Genomic DNA, 18,408 nt, shown 5'->3' on the forward strand with positions numbered 1-18,408 from the left:
TTGTGCGGTCATTAAACAATGTTAGATACAAACTTTCCGCAGGGCTTTGGAGCGCTGGGCGGCTGTCATGTAAAGTCTCGCTACCCAGAGAAAATGCTCAGGACACCTATAAGGGCTGGTAATTTTGCTTGCTGTTGTAGATAACAAGTTCATGAGATTAATGTAGGGTCTCCAGGGCGCAATCATGATGCGGTAGTACGAACTGATCTCTCTATCATGCCAATAGGAGCGGTCCTCCTCTGTGACCAGGTGACCTTTGCAGCGTCACTTGATGAAGCCTATCCCACATATGAGAGCAACTCAAGCAACCCAACAGTGCAAACGTTCAATTACACACTCTCAAAAGCGAGGCGTGTCGTTGAGAATGCCTTTGGGAGATTGAAAGCTAGATTCAGGGTCTTGAAGGAAATTGAGTGTCAAATCTAAAACGTCAACAGCATTGTGCGAGCTTCTTGCATCCTTCACCGTGCATGCGAGCCCATGCGTCATCATTGCGACGCAGTGTGGAGTGCAACAGCCGGGGAGCTTGCGCAACCTGTTTGTGTGAGCAACGCAGTGAGCTCGTCAGGTGAAAGTGTCCGATGTGCTTTGGCCAAGCACATCATCTTTTCATTGAAGCCATGACTACTTCGAAAAGCTTTGTTTTTGGCATGCAATTGTGAACAATGAAGAGAACGTGAAAGACTGGGGAAGGTTGTGGCAGTTTTTGGAGCCCGTGTGAACACGGGTCTTTATTCATTGCTGTCTGGGCAGTCAGGCCAACGCTCCTGCTGGACTTGAAAGTATTCGCGGATTATGCTGATCATCTCACGGTGTATGCCACTGGCCTTCTTTTCGAGACTGACCGTCGTTTTGGACAACTTATACTCCTTTTTAGCCATTTTTTTTCGGCACGGTTTTCCTGCCTTTCTAGCAGCAGCACACCTTTATATATGATGTCGGCTGTCGCCTTTTGCGGTGTGACCTTGCTCAGCTGAGGCAGCAGGTGTTGAAGCCTGGCTCGTCGATGCCTCCCTGGTCGAGGCCAGACTGGTCGACTCCTCAACATTCCGGTGTCCGGGCTATTCGGCGCTTCTTTTGGCGGTCCTCTCTCTGCACCCACTGGCTGCCGTTCCACCATGTCCAGCTTAAGAAAAGAAGAACGGAAGGTTACCGAATGTTGCTTCTAAGGGATTATTATTGCGTTACATGATGAGTGAAAGTGGTACACATAACGGGCGGGAGCATTTCAATATACCAGAATGTTATGCGATAGTTACCGTTTTCTCTAAAAGAGTTTTGGTACACCCTAAAGCACACAGCCTACCCTGATACCTTTTTGTAACACACACAGCCTTACCTATCTCGCCCTATTTTCACAACTCCAAGAAAAGTAACAAGTATTGTACCATCCAGTATGTCGGAAATGTTAACCAATGATTTCGAAGCTACACAGACTGTGACGCTTATTAAAGTTATCTGTGCAGTTCTAGCAGTCTGGCACGAAACAGTGCCTCATATTCATGTTGTGTGCTTTAGTAACATGAAAATCTCTAAACTTTGTGGCCACCTGCCTCTGGCGACAAACCGGCTGGCAAAAAAAATAAATTCGGTTTGTCGGTCGATTTCTAGTGTTTGCATTCAACCAAAATAAACAAATGTTGCACCTGAAAGCTTTCTTGTACCAGGCTTCTATCATTCATAGGCAGGTTTCCGAGGAATGTGTGAACCCGTTTGTAGAATGAGCACTGAGTTGCAGCAGACCCAGTGCTAGCAGTGCTCTGAAATAAAACAAAGTATAGCTTAAAGTCACTTCTTTATGTCGGAAGAGATGAACATGAGTTTTTTTCTGCACAAGTACAAACTGCCAAGAGTAATGAACCTCCTTGTGCTGAAAGTTAAAACTGCAGGCAAAGTAAGCTGTTGAATTACGATGCGAGCTCAATAGGCTTCGATCAAAATCAGCTTATAGTCAAGATAAAAGTTATTAGCCTATAGACAATGTCAAGACATAGGTTTTGGAGAGATGCCTGACTAGCGTACGCATTCGGCGCTTTCTGCTTTATTGAAGACGTAAAGTTCAATCACTTGAGCTGACGTCATATGCACGACATCATCATCATCATCTTCATCCTGACTATACCCACTGCAATGCGATGGCCTCTTCCATATTCCTTCAATTAACTAGGTGCTGTGCGAGCTACATCCACTTGACCCCTGCGAACTTCGTTACCTCATCCACCCACCTAACTTTCCGCCGCCCCCTGCTACGCTTTCCTTGCCTTGGAATCCAGTTTGTTACCCTCAGCGACCATCGGTTATCCTCTCTTCGCACTACTTGTCCTGCCCATGTCCATTTCTCCTTAATTTCCACTAGAATGTCGGTAACTTGAGTTATTTCTCTGACCCACTCTGCACGCTTTCTATCTCTTAATGTTACCCCTACCATTTTTCGTTCCATAGCCCTCTGGGTTGTCCTCAACTTCAGTAGAACTCTCTTGGTGAGCCTCCACGTTTCAGCCCCATAGTTGAGTACAGGTAAGATGCAACTGTTGTATACTTTCCTCTTCAGCGATGCCGGTAAGCTGCTAGTCATAATCTGCGAGTGCTTGCCAAATGCGCACCATCCCAGTCTTATTCTCCTTGTTATTTTTTTTATTGTTATTTCAGCAGATCAAATACAGCATCTGCTGCAGGGGCAGAGGCTAAAGGCTGTGGCGCCTGACGAAGGCCTCTGTCCCTCTGCAGTCGACTGAAGCGATCATATCACCGCATAACAGAAGGTAAAGTACAAAAAAAATGTGCATAAGCAAAACAAGCAGAATCACATGACACTATACAACACCATAGCAATATATACAAGAATGAAATGATATCCAACAGAGATCTCGTCCTGTACAATTTGACAATTTATAGCTAGTCACTTATGACAAAATAAAGATAATAGAGATAATATACACTTGAACACAACACAAGGCAAAATAGATCAAATACCAGGTCAGTATACAATACTAGAATATGTTCTGCAGAAACATGGCCAAGATGATAATCAGTCCCCATACATAACTCCAGATGTTATTAAGACATCTTTAATGTGCTTTTTAAACTTACCTATACTGGTTTCGAAATTTATTGCATCTTCTAATTTATTAATAATAACAACCCTTTGGTATGTGAATGTTTGTTTTGCATAGTTCGTTCTTGTTTTAGGTGTGCGTCTTTTATTATGTCGAAATGGATAAACAGGATTTTCTTTCCTGTCGCAGACGTACAGTTTTCGGTGTTTTATGAACATTAGTAGTTTTTAGTAGTAAAGCTGATCGGCCCTCAACATTTTGTAATTTAAGAACAAAGGAGAAGTTTGTAAAAGCTGCAAAGACCCATAATAACTTCCATAGCAACGCGCTATTTTCTTCTGTAATATTATAATCTTATTGTAGTTAGTATATGTTGTGGTTCCCCACACCATGATACCATAGAACAGTTTTGAATAGAAAAGTGTATCATACAAAAGTTGCTTTATCCATAGGGGGACTATATGAGCTACTTTGTATAAGCAACCAACGGTTCGTGCCAGTTCATTTATTAAATGGTTCACGTGTGGCGTCCATGATAATTCTTCCTGGAACCACACGCCTAGGAATTTTTGTTCTTTAACCGGGGAAAGGCGTTGATCATCAAACTTCAGTGTTATTGTAGTCTGTAATGGTTTATTGACGGGACGAAATACGATATAGGTTGTCTTTTTTTAATTCAGTTCTAGCATATTTTCCTTGAGCCACCGGGAAAGGTGCATAAGGTAGTTGTTCACTTTGGTTTCCAGTATTGTTATATCCTATGATGCGAAAAAAATATTAGTATCATCTGCATACATGATAACGTCTGGTGATTCGGGTATTTTTACAATATCATTTATATAATTTAGGAAGAGCAGCGGTCCCAATATAGATCCCTGTGGAACACCTTGAGTTAGTTTTAGTTGTGATGAACTCGAGCCACTTATGCGTACAATCTGATAGCGATCATAAAGATACGAAGAGAGCAATACCGCGTACACCATTAATTTCTTTAGTAAGATAGAATCAAATGCTTTTTTGATATCTAAAAAAAGTCCCACTGTGTATTTTCTATCCTCTATGTTCGAAATTATTATAATAAAGCCTGCTCGGTAGATTTTCCTTCTCGAAAACCATATTGACTCTCTGTAATAATGTTGCGCTTATCACTCTGATGGTCCGGATCTGTTGTTATTACCTGTCCTGTTGTGCTTTTTCCTGGATTGCTATATGAACGACTTGGTTAGATGACATTTCAAGTCTTTTAGCACGCTGTGTTGACAGCGACCTAAAAGATACCACCCCACCCCAGCCTCTGAAAATTGTGTGTAGCCGTAATAAATTGAGTGGCTGCATTGAAAAGGTGGGTTCTAGATCAGTGTCTTGTGTGTCGGAAATAACCTAAAAGGTACCACTCCGACTAAAAAGAGCAATGCATGGAGTCAACTGTTTTAGTATAGTATTATTGTTTTTTGGCTAATGAAATTTGCAAACGAAAAAAGAGCGCAGTATTGTTTGCATTTAATGCGAACACTACGGCTTTTATAGTGCGACTTTAGTGATTGTTAGGTGTACTGCATCGCAAGCTACAGGAAAGCTACTGCACATGTCAAGATGCTATTTCGTGTAGCTAATCGATCAGACTTCTCGGTAAAAAAAAAAAAAAAGAAAAAAAAAAACGTTCTATCAAGCTTTCACGCCGGCCATACATCGATTACATATCGCAGCCAATTGTACTACGCTAAGACTATTCCCGCAATGCTGCATGAGCGTTACAATGAGCCCGAAACGTCGAGGCAGTCATGTTCGAGCCCATGTGAAGCACACGTAGGGCACCAGACTTCTGTGACAGCGTGGCTGGTTGAACAGTGCCGTCATCCTTGCGCATTGCGTGATCCTGGCACAAGTGAATGCGTCCAGCCAAGGCTCAGAGGAGACCATGTTTGACGACCAACCGGAGAGCTACAACGGCGCCTAACGGTGGCGTTTCCCTTAAAGTGCCCAACAGGGGTTCAAAAGTTGGCCATCTGGCATGGTAGAAGATGTGATGCGGAACCACCTTGCCATCTCCTCTTTGATCGCAACAAGATAATAGAAGCACTGGAGGTAGCTTGGCCAGTCTGTTTCACTGTCAAGCTTCAATTCTTGGCGCTGTCTGATAGCAATTTGTTCGTTTTTCTCATTCGCTGCTCATCCCGAAGGGTATATATAGCTGCAATTGTTCAAAGCTAGCGCTTCTCCTGTCGTCGTTCCCGTTTTTGTTCCTGCGCTATGCTCTTTGATTTAAGATTAAAATTGCTCGGAGATATCAAGTAGCCCACATTGCAACATCGCTCCACGTCTTCAGACACTCTTATAAATATTACCCTGCAGTTTTATCTCACTCACTTTGTTACCTAACCACTACGTGTACAAGGAGCTTCGCATAATATATTTGACCTGAGATCTCTGAGCGACTACTTTCCCCTAGATGATAATATAGTAAAAATACTAGATGGCATCTCTTACCACAAACTAGACTTATGCAGCGTCCCCCTTTGTGAAACACTTTCTTCCTCGCAACCGCAAGCTACTTTCCCACATTTCACTAAAGCTGATGCTATCCTCGATCATCTTTTCTTCAAGTACGACTCATTCAGCGAATTTGCACGCGATGCGCCTACTGATATTGATTCATTGTGCCTTTAAAACGATTCTGTCCATTCAGAAGTTCGTCCCAAATCAGAAGAAAAAAAAAATAAAATTCGTAACGCTTGGATTACCCGCGACTTTAAAATGCAAAACGCAAAGTTAATCGCCTCAAAAAATGTTTGAAGACCTAATCATCTGCTCAAACCAGCAATGCACAGGATGAAAATCCGAATGAAGGCTGCCAAACAGCACCACTTTACTAACATTATAAATAGTTTTATAACAACATCTCGAGCGAAGTTTGGGAACTACCCTAATCCCAAAAGACATGATGATAATAGAGCCACACAAGGGGAGGGCCTTGGAGCAGCGAATTAATTGAGTAATTTTTTGCCTCCGTTTTTCCTAATAATAACGGTAGAATTCCTGACATGAGCACACAAACAAGACAAAACAAATTGAGTCATTAACTGTGCGGTGTTTAACCTATTAATAACCCTGGACGCCAAAAATGGGCCAGGCCGACATAGCATCCCAAACTCCTTCCATAAAATATGCGCCAAATGAATGGGTAAGTATTTAATAACAATTTTCAATATATCTTTGTCAACCATTGGAATGCACAAATCAGGAAGCATGTCCAAACTATCTTCATAAACTGCGCTGCATGTAAAAGTTTCGAACATATTATCCTTAAATACATAGCAGCTTTTCCTGAAAGCCAAAACATATTGTCCCCATTTCAACATCTCTTCCGCCAGGGACTGCCAATAGTAACACAGCTAATGAAATTAGTACACACCTTCTGTATAGACTGTCAGAAACAAGCAAACCTAATCCTACTAGACTCTTGGGAGGCATTTGATCGGGTTACACCATACCAAAGTAATTAAACACTAGAGATTTTATTATGTCAAGGATTGACAACTATTTATCTGACAGTTCGTAGAAATTAAACACCAATCCTCATTTCGTGTCTGGTTGCGTATTGGCGCCTGCCCTCTAATTTTCACGAACGACATCGTCTATACCTTATAGGATTTTTGCAGACTATAATTTATCACGAAATTAACACAATAGACGACCATAAATCTTTTAACAAATCACTAGGTAGAACGAGAGGAAGAAAGTGGTTTACACGGTATCAAAGAGCACTGAACGAGGCTCAGATGTTGCCTCGACCTGCGACCTGAGGCTTCCCCCCTTTACCTTTGTTCAGTGCACTAGGAGATATAAATAATTAGTCTGATGACTCACAAACCAACCAATTAGAATCAGTACAGAATCGCAGTGCTCGTTTTATTTTGTCTAACTTCTCCCGTACTCCTTGCGTAACTGCAATGAAAAACACTGAACCTGCTTAGCCTTTTCCTTCGTAAAAAACTCTCAGGAATCCCAACATTCCACAAGATTTACTTCCACAATCACCAGTTAAAATCTTTCAGAGCCATCGTTCATATCACCTCGCCCAGATCATTGTCATAAGGTATACGCATTCCATACTGCCGGACAAATGCATATTTTAGCTCATTTGTAACAAAGACGGCCAGCGATTGGAGCCACCTGTCCATCTTGATTTCAGATATTTCTGACACGTGTTTATTCAAAACTGCCGCTTAAAACTGTGTGTTTGAGTAATCGGCCTTGTTATTTAATCTGATCTTGTATTTTGGAGAAAGCAGGCAGGAGACCAGGTAGTAGGTGACTATGGCATTGGTTCTAGGAATAGCAGGGGGGAGTTACTAGCTGAGTTTGCAGAGCGCAATAACTTAAGAATCATGAATACCTTCTTCAGAAAACGCAAGAACCGGAAATGGACATGGAAAAGTTCTAACGGGGAGACTAAAAATGAAATTGACTTCATACTGTGTTCAACCCCCGCCATTATACAAGATGTAGAGGTATTCGGGAAAGGGCGATGCAGTGACTACCGGATGGTGAGGTCTTGAATTAGCCTAAATCCGAAGAACGAACGCAACAGATTAGTAAGAAAGAACCCCATCAACGAACTAGCGGTGAGGGGGAGGGCAGAAAAGTTCAGGATTTGGCTACAGCATAGATATTCAGCTCTAACCGAGGATGGCGACATTACCCTAGAAGCAATGAACAATCATTTCAGAGATACCATTACTGAGTGCGCTGTAGAAATAGGCGGTAAGATAGTTAGAGAGGACATCGGTAAGCTATCTAAGGAGACGAAAGATTTGATTAAAAAACGTCAGAGTATGAAAGCTTCCAATTTAACGAACCAGATAGGATTCGCAGAGATATCAAAGCTAATCAATAAGCGCAAGGTGGCCGATATAAGGAAGTATAACATGGATAAAATTGAGCATGCTGTAAAAAACGGGGGAAGCCTTCAAGCGGTAAAGAAGAAATTGGGCATAGGCAAAAACCAGATGTGTGCGATAAGGGACAAGGCGGACAATGTCATCACGAATATGGATAAGATAGTCGAAGCAGCTGAGGAGTTCTATAGAGATCTCTACAGTACCCAAAGTAGTCAGGACCGTAATGAGATTGGCGATAGGGAAAAACAGTCAGACGTTCCACCAGTGACGAAGGACGAGGTCAAGAAAGCATTAGAAACTATGAAAAGGGGGAAATCAGCTGGAGAAGATCAGATAACTACAGATTTGTTAAAAGACGGGGGGAATATCGTGCTAGAAACACTGGCCACCCTTTATACGCAGTGCGTGGTGTGATCGACGGTACCGGAACTATGGAAGAATGCAAAAGTATCCCCATTCATAAGAAAGGGGACTCTAAGCACCTTAAAAATTACAGACCAATCAGCTTACTGTCTGTTACGTATAAGGTATTTACTAAGGTAATCGCTAATAGAATCAGGACAACCTAAAACAGCAATCAAGCGAAGGATCAAGCAGGTTTTCGGAAACGGAACTCTACTATCAATCATATCCATACCATCAACCAGGTGATAGAAAAATGCTCAGAATATAACCAGCCACCATACATAGCATTCATTGATTACGAAAAAGCATTTGACTCAGTAGAAACCTCGGCGGTGATGCAGGCATTGCGAAATCAGGGGTAAACGAGCCGTACGTGAAAGTGCTGGAAGATATATATTGCCGCGAAACCTTCAAAACAGTATTTGTAGTTTTTTAACAGCCGCCGGCATACAGGCTTATCACTCTGATTCTGGACCACGTACCAGTTCCGTAATCTTTGTTTGTTAATGCTCGATGTCGCGTGTCACACCTTTATCAGTTTTGTTGTAGCGCAAGATGCACCGAGATCTGTCTTGAAGGTTCCGGCCACTTGGGTGTCTTTCCACAATGTTCCAGCCCGTGCTGGTAGCTGTTTGCGACGTTATCTAGATTGTTCTGTGTGTTCTGTGATTGTTCTTTGTTCGACGATCGACGAGCACGTTTATTTCTATCGCCGCCGCCGAGTTGCTTAGTTCTTTTGCGGGCGCAAGTCAGCCCCAATAAACAGTTTCTTTAGTGCAATCATCGACCCTTCAATTGTGTCGTCAACCTCGTCACCACTACGTGACAATATAGTGGCTGAACAGCAACCGCAGTTCTGCATAAAGAAAGTAACGAAATTCCCATAAAGAAAGGAGTTTGGCAAGGAGACACAATCTCCCCAGAACTATTACAGCTTGCTTAGAGGAAGTATTCAGAGACTTGGAATGGGAGCAGTTAGGGGTAAGGGTAGATGGAGAATACCTCAGTAATCTGTGATTCGCTGATGACATTGCCTTGCTAAGCAACTCGGGGGATGAACTGCAAATAATGATTGATGACCTAGACAGGACAACTAGAATGGTAGGCTTGAAAATCAATATGCAGATGACTAAGGTAATGTTCAACAGCCTCGGGAAGGAACAGCAGTTTACATTAGGCAGCGAAGTACTGGAAGTAGTAGGCGAATATGTCTACTTAGGACAGGTAGTAACCGCAGATTCCAACCATGAAAAGGAAATAACAAGAAGAATACGATTGGGATGGAGCGCATTTGGCAAGCACTCGCAGATTATTATTAGCAGCTTACAGGTATCGCTCAAGAGGAAAGTGTACAACAGTTGCATCTTACCTGTACTCACCTATGGGGCTGAAACGTGGAGGCTAAACAAGAGAGTTCTACTTAAATTGAGGACAACTCAGAGGGCTATGGAACGAAAAATGGTAGGGGTAACATTAAGAGATAGCAAGCGTGCAGAGTGGGTCAGAGAAATAACTCAAGTTACCGACGTTCTAGTAGAAATTAAGAAGAAGAAATGAACATGGGCAGGACATGTAGTGCGAAGAGAGGATAACCGATGGTCGCTGAGGGTAACAAACTGGATTCCAAAGGAAGGAAAGCGTAGCAGGGGGCGGCAGAAAGTTAGGTGGGCGGATGAGGTTAAGAAGTTCGCAGTTGTCAAGTGGATGCAGCTAGCACAGAAACCGGTTAATTGGAGAAATATGGGAGAGGCCTTCGGCCGGCAGTGAGTACAGTCCGGCTTATGATGATGATGATGTATTTTGTGCCCGTTTGACTTTCTTTGTTGTTTGTTGTTATTTTATCACATTCTTTTTTTATTTTGCTGCGTTATTACCCGGTTTTTTTCCACCCCCTTCTGTAATATTGCCCGAGGCCTTGAAGGCATTGTAATAAATAAATTAATTAATGATTAATTATTTATTTAATTAATAAGTAAATAAATAAATAAATGTTCTCCCTTCTGCACACTATATCTCTCATTTGGACGCCAAACATCACTAAGACCTATCACCTCCCATTTCATATCCATCAACTGCTCTAACAGCACTGGTAATAGCACTAGTGTTCTAGCGTTAACCGTTGCCAGTTTCCTCTCCGTTAATGGATACATACTGTTTATGATTTTATAGTTAGTCTCAAAGTCAGGTAACTAACGTGTCAGAAATCCCAATTGCTTGAAGTTTCAAAATTAGTTTACTCTGAGGGGCTTTGTGAAAAGCTTCGCTGAAGTCTAGGAATATTAGATCGAACTGACCATTACTGTTTCGATCAATGCAAGAGTATGAATGATTTTTACTAACAAGGTTACTGTCGACCATCCTAAAACCTTGAGGAAGTTTGGATTGAATATAGTGCAGATTTAAGAATTTATTTACATGATTGGCAATAACGTGCGCAATTAGTTTCGGCCCTTCTGCGCTTGCACGTTTCCTTAACAGCTTGCATTTTTTAAGAGAACACTTTAACCTTCGATACGTTTTCTTGTATTGCTTTTTTTTTCATTGAAATTCTCGAGATTTATGATTACATTACATTACGTTACATTCCCATTTGCTTTCCCGGCCTGTGAATGCAACCAGTAGACTCGACTTTCGCATTAGCTTTATGATTGAAGACGTTAAAGAATCCCAGGTGGTCGAAATTTCCGGAGTCCTCCACTACGGCGTCTCTCATAGCCTAAGCTGCTTTGGGACGTTAAACGCCACAAACCAAACCAAACCTAACTTCTTTATCAATTTTTCCTTTAATGACTCTTCTATCATCAGGGCTTTTAGCAATACCATAAATGATTAGCTTCCTCATAAGTGCAGCGCGAAAAAAAACGGGAACAGAGGAAGGAAAAACGCACACGACACGGGCAATCGCTGCACTCACAACTGATTTTATTCATCTTCATCTTTCATCTTTATTTTCAGTGTGAGGTACATCTGCATGGATTATCAGTATTACAGAAGGAGGTCCCGAAGTATAAACTGTCCGGGGGACCTCCTATGACAGAATGGATAAGATTAGCAGGTAACATACTAGGCAGTGAAGAAAAGAATATACAGGCTTGCAGAGATAAACTATAGTACAATACTAACGAGAAACAGTGCAAATAAATTCCAAATAAACAGGAACTTCAAACAAAAAATGCACGAATTGCAGAAATTAGCGCATTAGTAGTACAAGAATAAAAAAAATGTAAACTCAGAAACTATGATCCAGACAACATCTTTAGTCGGTGGAACAAAACAAGGTAGAAAATAAATAGGTCTTTAATGAACAATGAAATGAATTAATTGTACGCTGTGCTTTAATTTCAGGAGGCAGTGAATTCCAAACAGATATGCCTGAGAAGTATGCAGTTTGTTTCCCATAATTGGTCCTGATTTTAGGTAGTAGTAGATTGTGATGTTCAGCAAATCTGGTGTTATTTTTGTTAAAAAGCTTGGATGACTCAAAACTACTAAGGACGACATGCTTATTACGGGTTTTAAAGATGGTTGATGCCAACCTAAAGTTAAGCTGTAGCGACAATGGAAGTATGTTAAGTGTGCGATAATAATTGAAAACGGATGCACGGTAAGGGCTGAAGGTAAGTATGCGGAGTGCTTGATTTTGAAGGTGGCGAACACATGAAAGGTGAGTGTTGTATGTGTTACCCCATGATGATATGCAATACGAGAGGTGGCTATGTATGAAGGAGAAATACAACATGCGAAGTGTAGGTAGGTCAAAGTAATGTCGGGCTTTAATTATTACGTGAATCCCGAAGGCTGCTTTAGATTTAATGAATTTGGTAGGCTGATGAAACTTTAGTTGATTATCTAGGACGGTACCAAGAAATGTAGTAGATTCTGACGGGTAAATTGTGTTCGTGCCTAAATGTACCTGATTAGCAGGAACTGCCTCTTTAATGCGTGAGTGAAAAATCATAAAGGTGGTCTTTTTTGGATTAATTAGTAGATGGTTGTTTTGGCACCAAAGGTGAATACTCATAAGGGCAGCGTTCAAATTGGCGGTTAGTACAGAAATATCGCTAGCGTGAGAAAAAGTGGTAGTATCGTCAGCGTAAAGATTTGAACTAGAGTAGTTGAGGCATTTTGGTGAATCAATAATGTAGATAAGGAAGAGAAGAGGGCCTAAAATGGATCCCTGTGGAACACCGCGGTTAATTAGCTTAGGGTCAGAAAATGTGCCAATGAATTCAGCAACTTGAAGTCTGTCAGTGAGATAGCTACGTATTAGTTTAAGCGCAGGACCAGAAACGCCAAGGCATTCTAATTTTGGAAAGAGAATGTTATGGGTAATTGTGTCGAATGCTTTTGTGAAATCTATAAAAAGGGCGCCAACAAAGTAACCACGATCAAGGGAATGTTTAATTTTGTTAGTGAATCCTATTAATGCAAGTTCGGTGGAGTAGTTCGGACGAAATCCAAATTGGTATGGAGTTAAGAGATCGAATTTAAGAAGATAATTTGTTAGCCGAATGACAATTAGTTTTTCAATCAGTTTACTGAAAAACGGTAGTATAATAATGGGACGGTAGTTGGTTATTATACTGCGGTCACCTTTTTTGAAAACTGGTACCACTTTTCCTCGTTTCAGCTGATTAGGAAAACTACAAGTTATAAACATTGAGTTAATTAAGTGAGCCAAAACAGGTGAAATGTCCTTGGCAATAAGCTTCATTTTAGCTGGGGCGATCCCATATATCCCGGGGCCTGTATTTTTTAATTGCCTAATGGTTAAAAGTACTTCGTTAGCAGAAGTTGGGTATAGAAAGAAAGAATGGGGGGTGCGAGTACACACTGGTGACTGTGAGTTAATGACAGCTGTGTCAGAACTGAAGATACGATTAAAAGCATTGGCGACATTGTTATGCCCTTAGCGTTGCGACTGAGGCGTTCTAGTCGGTTCAGTACGCTAGGTACACACGGCTAGCGGGGACGACACAAGTGCCACAAGACAAAGGTCGAACGGGCGCGCACACTTCTTCTTCCTCTTCCTTCTTTCTTCCTCCGTGCTCTGTTCGAGAATAAGTCCGTAACACTTCCCCCGTCGCAGGCGAAGCCCTCCGGTCGAGTCAATCGTCAGCACGAGGATGACAGGGTTTCAGACGCGCGACGTGGGCAAGCTCAGTTCGTGAAAAACGTCGGCCACTTTTGGTAAGGCGCGCAATCCGATGGGTGAGGTCACTAATTGCCTGGAGGATAACATAGGGACCGATATAATGCGCGAGCAATTTCTGACTTAAGCCACGCTTCCTTAGTGGACGCCAAAGCCAGACCATATCTCCAGGGAGGTAGGTGACGTGGCGATGGTGGTCGTCGTAGCGGGATTTCGAGCGCTTTTGTGAGGCGAGAGTTCTCAGGCGGGCTATCCGGCGGGCTTCTTCAGCCCGGCACAGGATCTCAGCAATCTCAGGTTTGTCGTCTGTGGAGAACGGGAGGATGGTGTCGAGGATGTGTCGAGGAGGCCGGGCATAGAGGAGAAAGAATGGACTGTAACTTGTTGTTTCCTGTTGGGCGGTATTGTATGCGTATGTTATAAATGGTAGCACAGTGTCCCAGTCCTTGTGGTCGGCGGCGACGTACATTGAAAGCATGTTGGTGAGTGTCCGATTGGTTCGCTCGGTCAACCCATTTGTTTGCGGATGATACTGGGTAGAATGTCGGAAATGCGTTTGGCACAAACGAAGGAGTTCTTCGACAACATCAGCGGTGAACTGACGCCCTCGGTCACTGATCAACACTCGGGGAGGCCCATAGCGCAATATAACAAAGTGCAGCAGGAAGAGGGAGACTTGGTGTGCAGTAGCCGATGGAAGGGCTGCCGTCTCACAGTAACGAGTGTGGTAATCAGTGCAGATGACGATCCAGCGGTTGCAAGAATGAGACTTTAGAAAGGGTCCCAAGAGGTCTACCCCGACTTTCTGAAAAGGGGATCTTGGAGGCGTCACCGGATGAAGAAGACCAGGAAGAGTGCCGGCGGGGCGTTTGTGACTCACACACTGAGCACAGCTAGCCACATACTTCTCAGTGGTTTCACGCATCCGGGGCCAGTAGAAACGTTCTTGGATGCGATAGAGCGTCCGCGCAGATCCCAGGTGTCCCGAAGTGGGGTCTTCGTGCATAACGCGCAAAATTTGGGCGGCTCGCCAACGTTCCATCTGTGGCGAGCATTGAAGACAACTTCATGGACTTGTCGTCGACGATCCGACAAATAGTTCGCGAGGAACTGCAGCGGTTTGAGCCCCCTGTACGGTCTCCATCATCTTTGCCCTCTGACGTTGTCGGCTCTCGAGGGCCTCCCTCCTTGCTCCCTTCGATGCCCGTTGTGAATTCTATCAATACGGCACACGCAGACGCTTGCTCCAACAGCCCGACGCCAAGGTTCGATAGCCCTGGTCCCCCGCCTCGCTACGACTCGAGCCCGACTAACTTCTTGTCGCACTATGATCAGCACTATGAGTACCATCCTCAACCACCACCTGCTCGCTATTTCCGGCGTCCAACCCGAAGACCTGAAGATGAGTTTCGCCACCCAGCACCTCCACCACAATGTTATGCCCTTAGCGTCGCGACTGAGACGTTTTAGTCGGTTCAGTACGCTAGGTACACATGGCTAGCGGGGACGACACAAGTGCCAGAAGACAAAGGTCGAACGGGCGCGCACACTTCTTCCTCTTCCTTCTTTCTTCCTCCGTGCTCTGTTCGAGATCAAGTCCGTAACAATATCTACAGCATTTGAGAAAGTGTCGGTTCCATCGCTAAGGTTAGTCATGGTAGGTTCACGGGCAGCCAGATTTAAACACTCTTTAATTAGCTCCCAGTTTTTACGCGTGTTGTTTCCATTAGCTTTAATTTTGTTTTGGTAATAAGTACGCTTGGCAGTCTTAAGCACAGCTGTTAGAGTGCGACAATACGTTTTGAAGCGGTTACGAAGTGCGAGGTTAAATGGCTGCTTTTTAAGTTTTTTCCTAAGATTATCTTTTTTGCGAATGGAACGCAATAACCCTCCCGTAATCCATGGATTTCTAGGCACGGAGAATTTCTTCTCCTGATTAAAAGTCGTTGTAGAAGAGCTAAGGCATTCTGTTATTAAACTGATGAACTTGTCAAACGCTTCGTCAGGACAACTTTCATTCAGGACGTGGCTCCAGTCTGCGAGAGTTATATTCTGAGCAAATTTGATGTTATCAAGTGACTGTCTCGTAAGGAGTGTTTCTTTAAAGTTCCGAACACCATCCAGTATAAGAAAAATAGGAAAATGATCAGTATCAACCACTCCAGCAATATGAGATGAAATTATGTTCGTTAGAATGTGGTCGATAAGTGTGGTTGAGCCGCCAGGAATAATGCGCGTAGATGAACTGATAAGTGATTGTAGACCATGACCAAGGAAACAGTTATAATTCTCGCTGTAGACGTTATTTTCGTCAATAATGTTTATGTTGATGTCTCCCATGATGATAATGTTTTTGTTTTCGTGATTCAGCATGGTAAGTATTCGGTCAAGCTCAGAGCAGAAATCAGAATAGGATGAGGAAGGAGAGCGATATATTGTTCCGATTAATGCATGGGAAATATAAAGGTTCCGCCGCGAATGCGCGCGCAGGAAAGAAGAAAGGAAGGACAGGTGCCACCAGCAGCATAAAACATTTGCTCGCCATGTGACACATCTTGTCGTGTGGCAGAGAAAAGGTCGAAGATCATATTCTGCTTTGTACAAGTGAATTGAAGTAACGCAATAATCGCCCCTTTTTTGATATGACAAACTTCCAGCAGTTCACGTGCAGTTTGATCTTTGCTTTTGCCCAGAGTCTTTGCACCATCCCTGGTGGAACATTTATATTTCCCATGCGCTGGCGAAATTAAAGTTTTTTCCTTCCTTTTGCGCTCGTCTTTTTTCGCGCTGCAGTTATGTGGAGCAAAGTAACCAACTTGCCTAAAAGCTCTTTTTACTAAACCATAAATGATTAGATTCCATGCCCGACTACGGTCCTCAAAAGTCATAACTTTATCAATCGACTGCAGGCTGGTTTGAATTTGCTCACTACTGTCCGAAAACTGTGTAATGTCACCAAGTCAGTTTTCTAACTTTAGTTTCGCTTTAAGGCAGGACCTCCAAATGCAGCCTACCATGAGTGTATATATTGCACCAGAGTTACAGTATCAACACCTGATTTCTGGAAGCACTTCGCTAATGTGTGTGAATAACGTGATTCCTGAAGTGGCCTCTACAACGCGGTCGGAGTATATGCTGCCGGGAGCGGATACAGGTCTTTTTTGTTGTTTCATTGAAGGTCATTCGTCCGAAGCGAGCGGTTAAAAGACGCAGGGTGCTGTGTTCTTTTTTTTTCTATTACTTTTTTCACTCTCCGGAATGCGTTATTGCAAGGGTGGGGACACGCTCGTCGCAACGGTTGCGAAATAACTAGAAAAGAATATACTGAGTAAGGAATAAATGCCGCAGACCCCCGTGAGCTGGTCGTTTCATAGCGTTGCAGCACAATATACTTAACAGAAATGTTTCGCAAAGTGTTAAACAAGAAGTTTAAAAACTATGTGAAGAAACAATTGGTAAGAAAAATTAGTAACAGGATGAAGATTTCAAATGAAGGCAATAGGAGGTTTTTGCAAGAATGCAGCGAGGGTTGTGAGAGGGAGCAATGAAAGAGCAACGTTACCACATTTTTACTGGTGCAATATTCAAGTGCACATACTAGTTACATCGACAAGGTGGCTAATTCAGTGCATAAAATATGCTCGTACCGCCTTGGAAAAGACATTTTTAACATGTTTGCAATTATTTGATTGGGTCAATATGCATCCTTGTTGGTTGTACCGCAATTGTATCCGGCATGTTGTTTCAGATTTGTTAACGTACTTTTCAAATAAAGTAGCTGTCATGTGCTTTGCCATTTCCTACATCTCGGGAAATATCTCGAGAAAATACATTCCTTTTTCACCTGATCGAAGCTTTTGCATTGTTTGTGACTGTATGTTGACGGAACTGGGAAAAAATAAGACTCGAAAATAATTGAGCTGGATAAGAGGTATACCCACAGGCGCATACTATTTACATAAAGTGAACGTGAAAGATATGCACGAATGCATGAAGCAAGCCCTTGAATCTGGAGTCGAACAGAAGCAAAAGTACAGAAAAAATACAGAATGAGAGAATTCACTATGCGCTGATCCAGATTCCGTTTTGTGTGTGCGCTGTGGTGAGATGGTTCTAAAGATGTGTGCGTCTCAGTAGAAGCCTGGCTTACAGCTCCTGCATTAACAATTTCAAAATGCCTATCCGTGTGCGATTCTAACGTGAAATTTCAAGCTCGACCCGTTGTTTGCCAAGTGCGCTGTGAAGTTAATGACGCTGGAAATATTTTTAATATTGGTAAATCATTTAAAAGGTAGTTCGCCGACAACAATGATGGAGCGGTCCTCCACGGGGCCACGAAACGCCGGACTATATCGCGCGACCTTCGCAAGCTGTCCGTGGGCCGCCGGCGTGAGCCAACGCCCTTAAGCACGTGCGAAGTGGTCATAGCTCGCACCTTTCAGGGCCTCAGACAAAGGCGGCCCAGAAAACGCAAACGAACCGATCGCTACCACGCACAGCTTCGCCTTTACTGCGGACAGCCTAAACTGGAGCGGCACTTCGTTCTTAGCGCGCCCCGGGCGAAAACGAGACTGTGCAGCAGCCACCTCCTTACTCACCACGGTCAGTCAATGCGGAAAAAAGCGGATACGCCGAAAATGAGACGATTTGACGTCACTGCGCGATATCGCCGCGACACGGATGAAGACGAAGAGAGTGAGGAACGCAGAGAGGGGGAAGCTGGGCACCTCCGCGGCAGCGAAGGGCGTTGGAGCTCAGAGTTCCGCCGGCCTTCTGGAAGTGGGCGTTGCCCTCAACTCAAAGGCGGGCAACCCCTCCCTCCCGGGGTATGGCTTCACGGGGTCGCTATATAACCGTCGGCCTGGGAAGGGGCTCTGGTAGTTGGGAATCCACG

At 43.3% G+C, this 18,408-nt stretch overlaps 1 pseudogene; it reads right to left on the bottom strand.

Moving 5' to 3' along the window:
• Positions 1 to 731: 731 nt before the first annotated feature.
• Positions 732 to 4,923, bottom strand: LOC146187728 (uncharacterized; annotated as a pseudogene).
• Positions 4,924 to 18,408: the final 13,485 nt, after the last annotated feature.

Source organism: Amblyomma maculatum, chromosome 5, assembly GCF_055883805.1.
Source record: "Amblyomma maculatum isolate TAMU_Amacu chromosome 5, ASM5588380v1, whole genome shotgun sequence".
NCBI lineage: Eukaryota > Metazoa > Arthropoda > Arachnida > Ixodida > Ixodidae > Amblyomma > Amblyomma maculatum.